The following is a 14,602-nucleotide window of genomic DNA, read 5'->3' on the forward strand; positions in this document are numbered from 1 at the left end:
TCTTTTTCACCTTTGGGAAGACAGACATTAAAGACTGGGACATTCAAAAACAACTGCATATGTGGGGCAAATTATAAAGTGACTTTATATGCCAGGGAAAGGTACAGGAGCAAAAGAGCCGAGAAGACAAATTTATACCTCAGGCTAATCCTTGGCGCACACATAGGCTACGAGCAATCAAAGCTTCTCTTCATTGTTAAGAGTCAAATATCCAGTTTCCAACAACGAAATCAAAAGGCATACAAAGAAAATTATGGCACATTCAAAGGAAAAAAATAACAGTAACAGCGAAAAGGACCTGCTGGCAGATACTACTGTCTTAAAGACACACAAAGCATTAAATATGTGAAGAAAATCAAGAAAACAATATATGAATGTAACTAAAATGTCAAAGACTAAATTCTGGAGCTGAAATATACAATGAAATTTTTTAAATTCTCTATAGGGATTCAAAAGAAAATTTGAGCAAACAGAAGAAAGATTCAGTGAACTCAAAGAAGGACAATGGAAATTATTGAGTCAGAAGAAAAGAATGAAAGTAAACAGAGCCTAAGGGACACTGGGGTACCATCAAACATGAGCACCATTTCCAGAAGAGGAGGCAGAGGGGCACAGGGTATTTCAAGAAATTGAAAACTCCCCAGATCTTAGGAAAGACATGAAAATAAATATCCAAGAAACCCAATGACTCCCAGGTAAGTTGAACTCAGACCCACACCGAGACAGGTTACAAACTCCTGAGTGACAATCTCAAAAGTAACCCTCACACAGGATCCTTCATAAGATTACCACCACATTTCTTATCAGTAGTCAGTGAGCCCTCACATTCAAAATGTTAAGAGAAAAAAGAAACATCAACCAGGAATCCTATATCCTGCAAAACTGACCTTCAGAAATGAAGGAGAGATTAAAAACAAAAGCTGAAGGAGTTCATTAGTACTAGACCCAGCAAGAGCATTCTCCGGGAATCATACCAGCTTTATGGATGAAGATCTCAATAAAGGTAAACCCAGGGGCAGTTATAAAAGCCAGTATTAATGTAACAATAGTTCATATCTCTACTTTTTGTTTTCTATGAGATTTGAGACATACTTTTAAAAATGAATAGTTTCAAGGCTACTAAAACTTTGGGTTACAACTTCATGTTTTTTTCTGCCTTGTTTGGCTAATGCATTTAAAAGAATTATTGGGGGCTGAGGATGTAGCTCAGTGGCAGAGCGATTGCCTGGCAAGTGTGAGGCACTGGGTTTGATCCTCAGCATCACATAAAAAATAAATAAAGGGATGCTGTCCATCTACAACTATTTAAAAAAAAAATTTTTTTTTAATTATTGGAGCTGGGCGCCGTGACACACACCTGTAATTCCAGCAGCTGAGGAGGCTGAAGCAGGAGGATCATGAGTTCAAAGCCAGCCTCAGCAATTTAGTGAGGCGCTGAGCAACTCAGTAAGACCCTGCCTCTAATAAAATACAAAATAGGGCTGGGGATGTGACTCAGTAATTGAGTTCAATCCCTGGAACAAAAAAAAAAAAAAAGAATTATTGGTTTATTAAGGAACGTAGTATATTGTGATTTTAACTGTAGGATATACACAAAAGTAAAATAAGTAATCTAAGCATTTGGCTACAAAAATAACACAAAAGAAGACAATGTAGGAAATAAGGGACAAAAAAGCTGTTAAGTATACAGAAAACAAGTAGCAAAATTGCCTTCCTTGTAAGCAGTTAAGTGTAAATGGCTTTAATTATCCAGCCCAAAGACAGGATTTTCCGTGCTATCTGATAGATACTCACTTCAGATCTGCTAGGCCTTGTGCATGCAGGCAAGACTCACCAACTGAGCTACATCCCAGCCCAAAGGCAAATTTGTTGAAAGTGAGAGGATGGCAAGAGATTCCCTGCAACTAACCAAGAGAGAGCTGGGGTGGCTGTACCAATATGAATGAGAAAATGTTTTAAATTTTAAAAAATGACAAAACAAAAAAGGAAATATATTAAAAGGTTCAGTACAGCAAGAAGATAAAACCATTACAAACACATCCTTAATAACAATTCATCAAAATATATGAAGGAAAAATTAAAAATATGACTGTTAGAATAGTTGCAAACTTAAATACCTCATTCAAAATGGGTAGAACAATCAGAAAAGAAGTAATGAAATACATAATTTAAACAACAACAAATCATCCAGATGTGGCAGACATAGAACACTGCCTGACAACTGCAAACACCTTCTCAAGTGCACATAGCACATTGCTAGGATAGGTCTATGTACCTTAGGCCACAAAGTCTTTGATAGATTTGGAAAGACACAAAGTATTTTTTCCAATCACAATAACAATTAACAAAATTGGAAAATTCACAAATCTGTGTCAATTAACATTCTAACAACTAAATCAATAAAAAAGAAAAAGAAAAAAGAAACCACATAGGTAACTTGAAAATAAAGCCTGGGTGCTGGGGCGCACACCTCCAGTCCCACCTACTTGAAAGGCTGAGGCAGGAGGATCAAAAGTCCAAAGGCAACCTGGGCAATTCAGGATTCAGGGAGAACCTGCCTCAAGAAAAAAAAAAAAAGATCTCAATGGTAGAGTGCTTGCTTAGCAAATAGATCCTGGTAGCAATCCCCGGTACTGCGGGAGGAAAAGTAACTACCAATGAAAACAAAAACTACACCCAAACTGAGACACAGCAAAAGATTGCTAAAGGGGAAATTTATATCTGTAAATGCTTACATGAAAAACAAGAAAGATCTACAGCTTACACTAGAAAAAGAACAAACTAAAACCAAATCTAGCAGAAGAAATAAAGATTGCAGCAGAGAGAGGCAAAATACAGAACAGGAAAAATTTTTTAAATATAAAAATCAGTGAAATCAGGGGAGTGAGATTGGCCAAGTTATATTGTGGTATTGTTGCGTGTACGGATAGGATATGTTAGCAACTGTCATTGTATACAACTATAGTGTACCAATTTAAAAAATGTGGAAAAAATCAGTGAAATCAAAAGTTGCCTAAGATCACGAAATTGACAAACTTTTGCCAGACAGACAAAAAAAAAAGACTCAAAATACTAAAATTACATATGAAAGAGGGGACACGACTACTTGTTCCACAGAAATGAAAAGGATTAGAGAGTACTATGAACAAAATTGTACACCAAGTTGGACAGCCCAGATGAAATGGACAAATCCCTAGAAATACAGGACCTACCAAGACAAAATCATGAAGGAATAGAAAAACTGAATAGACTATAACTAGTAAGGAGATAGGGTCAGTAACCAAAAACCTCTCAACAAAGACCCTGGACTTTCGTAGGTAAATTTTTTAAAAAACTAACACCAGCAATTCTGAAACCTTTCCCAAAAAATTGGAAAGAAAACATCCTGATTTATTCTATAAGGCCAGTATTAACCTCTACCAAAGCCAGAGATAGACATTACAAGAAAATTATAGGCTGGTATCTATTATTAACATTGATGTAACAATCTTCAACAAAGACAAATCGAATTCAGCACCAGCGATTGAACTCAGAGCCTCACTCATCCTGAGCATGCTAGGAAAACACTCTACAACTGAGATGCATGCCCTGCCTCCCCACCCCCTCTTTATTTTTTTAGAGACAGGGTATGACCAAGAAAATCGAAATCCCTATGCTCACAAGTGAGGTATAAACTGGTGAGGCCTTGCAGAAGAGGAGGTGGAATGAGGGAAAGCATCTAGGAAGTAATATTCCAGAGCTGGAGTCAGATCCTGGCTCTATGACTTACTATCTGCATGACCTTAAGCAGGTAGCTTAACCTCCTTTTCCAACATCCTCATTGTAAAATGTGCACAATGTCAGAACTCCCTCATAGAATTTGTCATAGTTTGGATGTGAGGTATTCCCCAAAAGCTTCTGTGTCAATGCAGGAACTTTCAAAGGTGAAACAATTATGGGAGCTATAACCTGACCAGTCCGTCCTAGTTTGATTGGACTAAGTGGGTAGCTGCAGGCAGGTGGGTCACAGTTGAGGAGTTCGGTCACTGGGAGTGTGGTCTGAAAGGGTTCAGCTTCTCTATGGCCCCTTCCCCTATTTCTGCTTCCTAACCACCATGAACTGAGCTGTGATCCTCTGCCACCTCTTCAGCCGTGATGCTCTGCCTCACCTTGGGCCAAGAAAGTTAGAGTCAGCCCACCAAGGACCAAAGCTCTGCCACTGTGAGTCTTGTCCTTTTGGGGTATTTTGGTAACAGGGATGAAAGCTAACTAACAGTTACCATGGGGCTAAACTTGAACACGAAAGCCCTGAGAGCACGGTAGCGCGTGCAAACACTGTTGTTAGGGAGATTCGGTGTCAGCATCACACCCCGTAAGCGTTAGGGAGATTCGGTGTCAGCATCACACCCCGTAAGCGAGAGTTCTGCTCTTCCAGTCAGGTAGTAGAAGTGGGTTGAGGATTGAAGGAGGAATGTCCAGTAGACCAAGAGGGGATTTCACAGTTTCCTGGGCTGTCACTGTGAACTGAGGAACATCATCATCTATAAACTGCCACAATCCGGCTGCAGCAAAATAAGGGGGGGGTGGGGGGGGTGACGAGCAACTTGTGTAGGTTGATACAGCAGGAGTGGGAGCCGTTTATTGTAGGACAGGAGTGGTATTTATACATTCCACACAGCTTATCTTAATTAACATAGACTCCACACAGCATTCCACCTATAAGGAATCTCCACACTTAATGGCTCAGCTGGAGTTACTTCACAAACCACTCCCTCTGGCATTTTGCCAGGTGCCATCCAGACTTGTTTACAGACTCTAACAATAAACCAAATAAAGAATGTGGCCAGCGGTATTCATTTTAGAGAAGCTGAGGAGTAGAGGAGTACACACAAAGCTGCCTGTAGAGGCACCCCCACTTATGAGTGTTGCTCATGAAGATCAGCATCTCATCCTGAGGCTAGCATCACAGGGAGGGGAAGTCAGCTTCCAGGGCTGACTTCTGCCCGCTGCCCAGAGCTCCAGAGCTCCAGAACAGAAGCTGTCCCTGGTGCTCACTGAATCCCAGTGCACCTGACTTGCCCTCAAGCCCAAGCTCAGCTAGAAGTCACAGTGGCTGAATTTGCTTTGTCCTGGCCAAATTGTCAAAACCAAGCCTGTCATCCAGTTTGAGTTCAGAAACTATTAGCATCTGTATTAAGTTATTTTGGAAGAAAGACAAACAAGTGAGCCCTTATTTTGGTTGCCAGAAACTATCCAGTGGTTTTAATATGAAGACAGAGCTCTTTTTCATTAGGTATGAAAGAAAAACCCAGAGAATTATAAACAATGAACAGTAGGTACAATTAATGTACCTCTGCCAAGCCAGTAAGTCCTCTAGTTGCTGTTTTATGACTTTATGTAAACTAAGTCGTTCTTTAACAAATGGTATCCCCACAAACACAGGGTTGTGCTTTTCACTTTCAAAGACAAATGACCAGGCACAGTGGCGCATGCCTGTAAATCCAGTGACGCAGGAGGCTGAGGCAGGTGGATCAGGGCTGGGGATATGGTCAGTAGTAAAAGCACCCCTGGGTTCAATCCCCAGGATTGATTTGTTTGTAAATAAACAAATAAATAAAAGAGAAATGACTACATTTTTTAGTAAGATCGTGTCTCCCTGGAACTTTGAGTTAGACAACTTAAAAAAAAGCTTAGAGTATGGCTGACACAATTTGAATTGAGACCTCTGATCCTGGCCTGACTTGGGAGGGTTTGTGAATGAATGTCTCTTTCCAATTCAAGATAATGAGCAGCACTACTAGGTGACATGCATTCTATGCTATTCCTTGCTTTTAGTTAAAACTGCCTCCCCTCTGTTTACATGTTCTTTTCTTCTTTAAAAAGAAGCTTACATTCTGTTTTTACATTGGTTAAAATGGACCCAGAGAGCCCTCTCTCATTACAAGGAACTCCACAGAGGCACATTCTGTATGACCTTGACCAGAGGCCCCTGTTAGAGCTCAAGGTCATTGTACCTACTGCCTTTATCTGAACTCAAAGGGAATGGGTGTTAAGGGAACGTATCACATGATGAGAGTGTTTTATTACATAGTGAGCTGTGTGTTTTGAAGCAGTAAAGAGGATTTTTCCAATAATACCAACCCACACCAGTTTTAAAACCATCAATTTACACTTGTTTCCAAAGGAGGTTATGAGATTTCCAGCCTAATTTAAATTGTGGGAGAGATATTTCCAATAGTTTCTAACCCAAATACTGTCTCTTCTCTTCTATTTTTAGTGTGATCTTCCAGGTTAGCTTTTTTTTTTTTCTTTTCTCCCCATTCTTTGTCATTGTATGTCTCACTCTTGGGTTCCTATTTAATCCTTCATTTACAAGACAATTGTCTCCCTTCATATTTATTTTGATCAGTGATTCTCAACTCACTGTAGACTCACCTGGGAGCTGCACACCAGGTGATGGGGGAGGAAGCCAGGGTAGGATCCAGGCAGGAATGAGACTTTAGGACTGTGGTTCTCTAACTTCAGAGAGCCCCAGAAGCACCTGGTGGCTTGTTCACACAGATGCAGGGCAACATATCCATCTTCTGTTGTAGTAGGTCTCCAAGGGGAGAGTCTAAAAATTTACTTTCCTTACAAGGTCCAGGGTGCTGCTTCTGCTACCTGCAAACCATGCATTGAGAACCCCTGGAGATCAGAAATGGGCATAGAAGTGGGTGCTGGAGCATGCAGCCCAAGCTGCCGGGTGCAGCTTCATGTCCCGGAAACTGAATGAGGCACCATGGAGGGCATGATCAAGGAGCAGGTGACAGGAGAGCACCGGGGGAGAACCTCACCCCAACTCTTAGGAAGGTAGGGTTGTGCAGAGGAGGCAAAGCTCGCAGCCCTGCAGCTGCAGCCAGGAGCAGAGAGGGAAGCTGAGCTAAGACTCCTGCACCCCGCCTGAAGCTGAGACTGGACTTCTAGAAAACTGGAATCATAACCATGTTTCAACAGAGTTACAAAGTAGCATGTCTGACATCCATGGTTTCCATGACCTTCTCCAACAATAACAAAACCCTCTGCAGCAAGTAGAAGAATCATCCCCTAGTTAAATGACTTAGGCAGGCCATCCCAGTTCACCAGAGGCCTGGTCATTCCTTGTAATCTCCTGACTCACAGGTTTCAACACCAACTGAGGTGTTGTGACATGATGCTGAGAACTGAGACTTCCATTCTGTCACCAAGAGGAAGCCAGCCTTTGTGCAAAACCTGTCCTCAGGGAACAGAAGGGAAAGCTGGGAAGAACCTGGGAGCTTAAGGGTTTCCCTGTGCAGAAGTGGCCCAGCTCAGAAGACCCGACCTCTGGCCTTGTGAAGCACAATGACAAGCTTTTCTTTAGAGGACTGGGGCGCGCGGGGGGGGGGGGGCATAGGGGAAGGAAAGGAGGAAGAAATGAAGAGGAAAATAAGAGAAAGAAGAGAGGAAAATGAGGGAAAGGACAGAGAAGGAAGAAGAAGAAAGGTTAAGAATGTTTAAGAGTTTCACGTGTGCTGATAAAGAATGGTGTAGTTGTAGGAAATACTAAAGGAATACAAGATTTCTGCGTGGCGCCCTGATTTATTGGTTTTTAAAAGCATAATCAGGTAGTATTAATGGACTCAAAACAAGGAAAAGAAACAGCTATTCCTTATTATTTTATTATTAAAAGAGGTTTGTTGGGCTGGGGCTGGGGCTCAGCGGTAGCGCACTTGCCTGGCATGTGTGAGGCACTGGGTTCGATTCTCAGCACCACATATAAATAAATAAAGGTCTATTAACAACTACAAAAATATTTTTTAAAAAAAGAGGTTTGTTAATATTATTAAAGAGAGGAATAAAAATGAGATCTTCGCAGCCGTAAGGATGAAATCCCCCCAAACCAAACTAGACACAGACAAAGCAGCAGGGCCCTGCCCTGGCTATGTTCTTTGCCATCTCAAAGGTGCCCTGAGTCACCTTTTGCCCCAGAGTCCCTGTCAACGTCAGCTCTGCTAGGAAAAGAACTGTTTTGTTCATTGGTGAGCCAGACCCAGGCCCTCCCTGCTGGATCCTGACTCCCCTGGGCGTGGATGATGCCCCTGGGGTCAGGAACCCCACACGGCCCTGGGGCAACAGCTCTCCCCTCCACCCCCTAGCCGCAGCCCTTTGTTAAGAGCAAAGTTTCTTCAGAGCTCCTGGATTCGTGTAAGTGGTTAAAGCCAGAATGTTTCCCTCTTGCTTTTGTTTTGATATGTCTTAAAATAATTAGGCTTTTACCCTCAAATATTTCCATGCTCCATTACTGCCCGAGCAGCGTCTCACACAGCACACCAGGGCAAGGCGTGCTACTATGGTATCCAGTAAACAGTTGCCAAACAAAGCCAAAAGTCTTGCTCAAATCAGCCTCTCGTTTGTACTTGTTGTTCTTCCATCGACGCTGAGCTATGTAATGGCTGTCAAAAAATGTGACCCTTGCACCTCCCTGTAGGGTTTAAGAAAAGCAGCCCCCTAAGGCTTTGCCAGTGACTTCTTTGCAACATCTTAATTATCCGTGTGTCGGTTAGCAAGTCCATCTAGGAGAAGTGCTGCTTCTTTTATTCTTGGAAAGTATGCTCTTGGGAATGTCCAATAAAAACCAGGAGGTACTCAACTCCTGCTCTACGCCAGGTTCTGGTCAGCATTCCACGGTCAGCAGGGAGACAGGCTGGAAAAGCAGCAACCAAGAAGAAGGAGTAACCAGGTGAGTGACCACGTGTAAGAGGCAGAGCGCATCACCCAGCAGCTAAGCCCAGACAAGGGAGTGTTCCCAAGGTTGCTAGAAAGCACCCTTCCCCGCATGCCTATCACCCCATCCTGTACCTAGAGCTCAAATTCACCCTAGACAAAGATAACCCTGAAGCTGGTGTCCTGTCTACCCCTTCCGTTTGTGCCCATGTCTCCTACAGACAGGATGCTAAGTTCTCCGTGTATTGTGTGAAGCAGCCAATTTGATTCAGCATGTGGTAGCTCAGGCCTTGGTTCTGATTGTACCCATGTTGTACACAGTGTCTCAATGAGTCCTTAACAACAACCCTACAAGGGTGTTTTGCTAATTATAACTCGGGAAAAGAATTATCCCTCTAAAACTCAGAAAGCTTTAGGAATTTGCCTACAGTCACCCAGCAAAGAGTTGGAGCCAGGATTCAAACTCTCATCTTGTCCTTAACCCCAGTGGACAGTGGCTTTGAACGTCATTGCTTGCAATTCGGTAACCAGAGTTGGTAACATGAAAGCTTTTATGATCAATTTGATTAATTATATAACTAAAAAAGAACAACCCGGCAGCTTCCCGTCTTAAGTATGCTAGCTAAGAGTGGTTTCTAACTGGAAAAAAAAATTTGTGTGCTATCAACATGTAACTTTTTTATGTCTGTGCTGGGGCAGAGCCTCCCAGTGGGCCTCACACTGTGCTGAATCTGGTCCCTGGAGTTCTAGAACTGTGCTACACAATGCGGTTAGCACAAAAAAAAAAAAAAAAATTACTTAAATGTGCTGCCTGCCAGCACCACACAGGAAAGGTTCTGCATATTCAGGAGAAGCACTGAGGCCTCCAGGGAGTCAGGGAGGCAGGGAGGAAGAGGGAGGTTTGCAGGTGAGGTAGGATTTAGGGCTGGAGAAGAATTAAACGAGAACTGGAAGCATGTCACTGAGGCTGGGCAGAGTTTGCAGTGAGGTGTGGCAGGACACAAAGTTGGAAAAGTCAGTTGGAACCAAATTGCTCAAGATGTTTTCGTGGGTGGTCCTAGGATCGAACTGCTACCACTGAGTGACATCGCACCAGCCCCTTCTTATCTTTTATTTTGACACAGGGGCTCTTTAAGTCAACCAGACTGGCCTAGAACCTGTGACCCTCCTGCCTCAGCCTCCTGCATCTCTGGGATTGTAGGTGTGGGCCACGCGTCCACCTTGCCCAGGACGGAACTGCCAGGGAGAAGAGTTAGAGAGAGGACGCTGGAGACCAGGCAGAAATGGTAGGTTCCCAGGGACAGATAACAAAGTCCTGTCCCCAAGTGAGAGCAGGGGGAAACGTGAGAAGTCATCTTGAAGGAACAATGTGCTTCTGCCCTGGGTGCCCAGGACCCCTGCCTTCTGCTAAGTAGTACAAGTGGTAATGCTGGTTCACCCACCTGCTGGCAGGACACACTGGCCCTTGCTGATGACATGGTGCCCTGTCTAGAGAAGGACCCTCCACCAGTACCTTCCATGTTCAGCTGCCGGTGACACTCCACTGCTCCTGTCAACTGATCTTAGCCCCCAAGCCTGTTTCCTCATCTACAAAAGAGGCATGAGAGGGTTCCTCCTTCCTGAGGTTGCAGGGAGGATGAATGAGATAGTGCAAAGTGCAGGGCCTGGTGCTGGAAATGCTCAGCAGATGGGAGCCGCCAGCAGGAGTAGTCTGCTCTCGTGTCAGCAGGAGCTGACGCCCAAGAGCAATCGGCATAAGAGCCGAAGGTGCAGCTGAACACGTGGGATCTCCGTCTGGGCCTTCCCATCAGGTGAGTTGGGCACAGAGGGCTCTCCAGCAAGGGGCCAGAAGGGGTTCGATTCTGACGGGGGAGCACACTTCACGGTCCTCATTTTATAATTCTGTTGTTGTACATGTGGGCTTTTCTGCCCCCTTTGTGTGAATGCTATGACACCCTGCCGCCCAGCTGCAAGAGTCCCTGGGTGGGAGTTTGAGATGCTTTGGGATCCCTTTTGTGTAGGTCCAGTCCTGGGAAGACTGGAAGGGCCCTTCACATGAGATTCCCATCATTCCATCCTCCTGTCCCCAGAAGAGAAACCTCTATTTCTTCATCTACCAGGCAGTGTGTTGTATGGTAGATTCTGCTCTGGGTGCCCAGGACCCCTGCCTTCTGCTAAGTAGTACAAGTGGCAATGCTGGTTCACCAACCTGCTGGCAGGATACACTGGAGTCCTGTGGGATGCGTCTAGCCAGCATTGCGATTAGGAGTCTGCCTCTGGTGCATCTGGCTGAAACCCGTGTCTCTTAAACCTTCCTTCTCTCCGGGTGTTGCTGGGGCCTGCCACTGCTGGGACTCCGAAGTTCAGCAACTTTTTTTGTTACCGGATGATTGAAAGGTATGTAGTTCCATGATGGTGACTGGCTGCAATAATTACCTATAACTATATAATTGGGATTAAACTTAAACACTGGAAGGTCTAACCAGTCCCAGGGAGCATCCTATTTAATGGCAAGTAGAGGACAGGTTAGATGAGAACAAAAGCCACAGGACAGGGGGGTAGGAAATGAAATTTCTTGCTTGTCTCTAAAGGAAGGAGGATGGGATGGAGAGCCAATTCCGACAGAAACCGGAAAACATTTTGGCTTCTATTTGAATGTTTTAAAATTGAATTCCAAAGAAAATAAATAAGTTGTATTTGCACTTCCTACCTTTTGAATATCCCTTTTTACAAAGCCATTCAGTTTACTGGATATCCCTGTGGTCACGGTCTCACACATTTAATGTCTGAAGCTGGAGGGACCGTGCCCTGCTGCAGCCTGAGCGGGGAGAAGTGGGAGGAAGAAGTTGTATTAAAAAAAGAGAGAGGGCTGGGGACGTGGTTCAAGCGGTAGCACGCTCGCCTGGCATGCATACGGCCCGGGTTCGATCCTCAGTACCACATACCAACAAAGATGTTGTGTCCGCCGAAAACTAAAAAAATAAATAAAAAGAGAGAGAGAGAGAGAGACAACTTGATTCATCAGCAGGTGGGACCCACGATGGCTGTGGATGGGGAGGTGTCAGGTGTGATATTCCCTGGCTGGCCCACTGGTGGCTCACGCTGGGCTTCCAAGGGCACTTGTGGCTTGAGGCAGGCCTGGGCCAGGTCTGGCTCTTACTGTTCAGGTTTCAGAAATCCCACACAATCAGTCCACACCAGGCTGACTGGGCCCCAAAGAATAGACTCTGGCTAACCAAACTCAGCAGACCATTGGGGAAACCAGCTCTACCAGGACTCTCCCTGCCCACCCACTTTAATCAACCTCCAATAACATGGTTTCTACAACTCACTTTGCCACTACTTCATGTAGTTTCATCTGCCCACAGATCTTTGGGTTATCTAATCTTAACACAGTAATGCACTTGTAAAACCTCCCCCAAAGGCGTGTGGAATCTACAGAAGGTTGATCCCAATTATATTGTGAGAATCCTTAGAGCCTCCTTTTCAAATCTGACACCCTTCCTCCTTGTTCCCAAGTTCTGGAAGTCATATATGCCTTCCAGTCCTGGAGGCTGCAAAGTCCAAGATCAATACTAGCAGATTCTGTTCCGCTCAGAGCACTCTACCTGAATTTTCAGGCAACCGTCTTCTCACGGTGACCTCACACGATGAGGTCAGAGAGAGCTCTAGTCTCCTCTTTCTCTTGTAAAGCCACAAATCTAGACATGGAGGCCCTACCCTTGTAACGTCATCGAAACCTAATTTCCTCTGAAAGGCTCCACCTCCAAATGCCATCACTCTGGGCTTCAGCATGTGAATTGGGGAGAGGGAGAGGCAAATTCAGTCTATAGCAAATATCCACTGAGTTCATACAGTACATACAACTGTTTTGGGATGGAGCCCAGACAAGTGGTAAGACAGAGAGTCTCTAACCAGGTTTCTAAATGAGCTTCAAGTAAAAGAGATTAAGGTACCTAGATACGGGACACTATTTTACTGAGGACTGTCCAGGGTCTTTTCAGGCCACAATTAGAGACAAGACCAGACCTTTCCATTCCTCATCTGCTCTGCTGGACTCCAAAACTCTGCCTTCCTCCAAAAAGGAAAATTAAAAACACAAATCCTCAAGTGGTTTGATAGTCACTCAGTCCAGCAAATTTTACTTTCCATTAAAAGTCACCAGCTGTCATGTGCTTATGTTTAAATGGAAATAACTTGCTCTCAAAGAACATTTTTCAGTTGATGTCACTTGTGAGTTTTATTTTCTCCTAATGAAAAATGGATTTGCATTAGTGTGGCTTTGGTGACAGGAAACCCCTGGACAGAGGCCTGCATTGGTGATGGGTCCCTGCCTGGAGGAGCGCTAATTGCTCTACCAGCCAGCATGGAAGATTGACACTGTGGGTCAGAAAGAGGCATGGGGATGGGGCGGGGGGTGATAATGGTCTGTCTTCTTGCAGTGAGACTCCCACAGCGCTGCTTTCTGTCAAAAAAAAATTTTTTTTTCAATAAAAATGCTTTTAAGTGTTTTGGAGAGGGGAGTGAATATTTTAATGTGATTAACATTTTGTAGGGAGGCGACTCTTTTGAGCCTCTGACACACGTGTGCTCAGAGGCTGCACATCTGCAGCCCAAGAGCTCTGTGAGTAGAACTCTGCTCAGAAGAGGCATCTCTGCAGCCCCACTATGTGCACATGCCTCCTGCTGCCTCCTGCTGCCTCCTGCAGCAACACCTGACCCAAACACATCAAACAAAGAGCTGCTGAACCCAAGCTCCCTGCAGCCTGCAGTGTTTCTGTGGAGCCGTCTAGGCTCTGAGCAGGCCCTTGGAGAGTCAGGCCAGCAGAGCCAGAGTGCCCAAAAGACCAGACAGAGGGCACCAGAGACACTGGAGGGAACTGGGAAACAGAAAGGGAGACACTATGAGCTCCAGCCTTGAACAGGCCCCCAAACCTGAAGGCTGCAGATGTACCTGAAACTGTCCTCAGGTGGGTCCTGTCACCTTGCTGGCCCCTCATACAAACACATGTACAAGTAAGTATACACACACACACACACACACACACAAAAAAAAAAAAAAAAAAAAAACATGGGCATCGCACACCCACCTCCAGGAGAACTCGGTGAAAACAGCTGTGTTCCAACCTGGGGTTATGCCCAAGGACCAGCCCAGCCCAGGCAAGGCGGTCCCCAACCCCCTGTCTCAGCTCACAGCGAGGGCTTAGAAGTGTCCAAGAATTTATGAATAATGCTTTTGACAGACACCAAAGCTTTTCCTCCTCCTGAGCATGGAGAACTGGGGCTGCCCCCAGGGAAGACTCCCCTGGCAGCTCCTGTCTGAGCAGCTGGGGCCAGCTCCAGGGACACTAAATTCTGGCTGCATTTCCAGCCAAGGCCTTGTTACTTTAGAATCCCTCCCCATCCCCCTCTGCAAGCAGAAGCCAGCCAAGGTATTCGTCATATTTCTGAGCTACCCCGCAGCTTGATTTATGCACTCAGGGCAGAGGCAAATGCTCCTGAGAAGGGGTAAAGGCAGCTCGGGGGGGGTGGGGTGCTGGACCTTTCTGTCACCCCACAAGTCACTGAAAGTGTCCCTGGTTGTAGGATCCACTCTTCGTTCAGATCAAAGCTGAAAAGCATGCAGTTTCCATGGCCCGGAAAACAGGGATGGAGATCCCTCTCTCTCTCTCTCTCTCTCTCTCTCTCTCTCTCTATCTCTCTCTCTCCCTCTCTCTCTCTCCCCCCTCCCCCCTCCCTCCCTCCTTCCCTCCCTCCCACCCCCCTTCTCCCCTTCCCTCTCATTGTGAGATCTGTCCATAAAAGGAATGAAGCTTTGTTTGCCCTTTCTCTGGGCTTCACCTAAAAAGCCTTTCCGAAAAATTTCCAGCCTTCTCCTTCAGGACATTGGATGTGGTCTCTT

At 45.1% G+C, this 14,602-nt stretch overlaps 1 long non-coding RNA gene across 1 annotated transcript; it reads left to right on the forward strand.

The window, feature by feature from the left end:
• The first annotated feature begins 7,876 nt into the window (after positions 1 to 7,876).
• Positions 7,877 to 13,216, forward strand: LOC144367125 (uncharacterized). The gene is made up of 2 exons (XR_013426395.1): positions 7,877 to 8,716; positions 9,825 to 13,216. It is a non-coding gene; the product is annotated as an uncharacterized LOC144367125 (long non-coding RNA).
• The last annotated feature ends 1,386 nt before the right edge of the window (positions 13,217 to 14,602 follow it).

This window comes from Ictidomys tridecemlineatus, chromosome 10, assembly GCF_052094955.1.
Source record: "Ictidomys tridecemlineatus isolate mIctTri1 chromosome 10, mIctTri1.hap1, whole genome shotgun sequence".
Lineage (NCBI taxonomy): Eukaryota > Metazoa > Chordata > Mammalia > Rodentia > Sciuridae > Ictidomys > Ictidomys tridecemlineatus.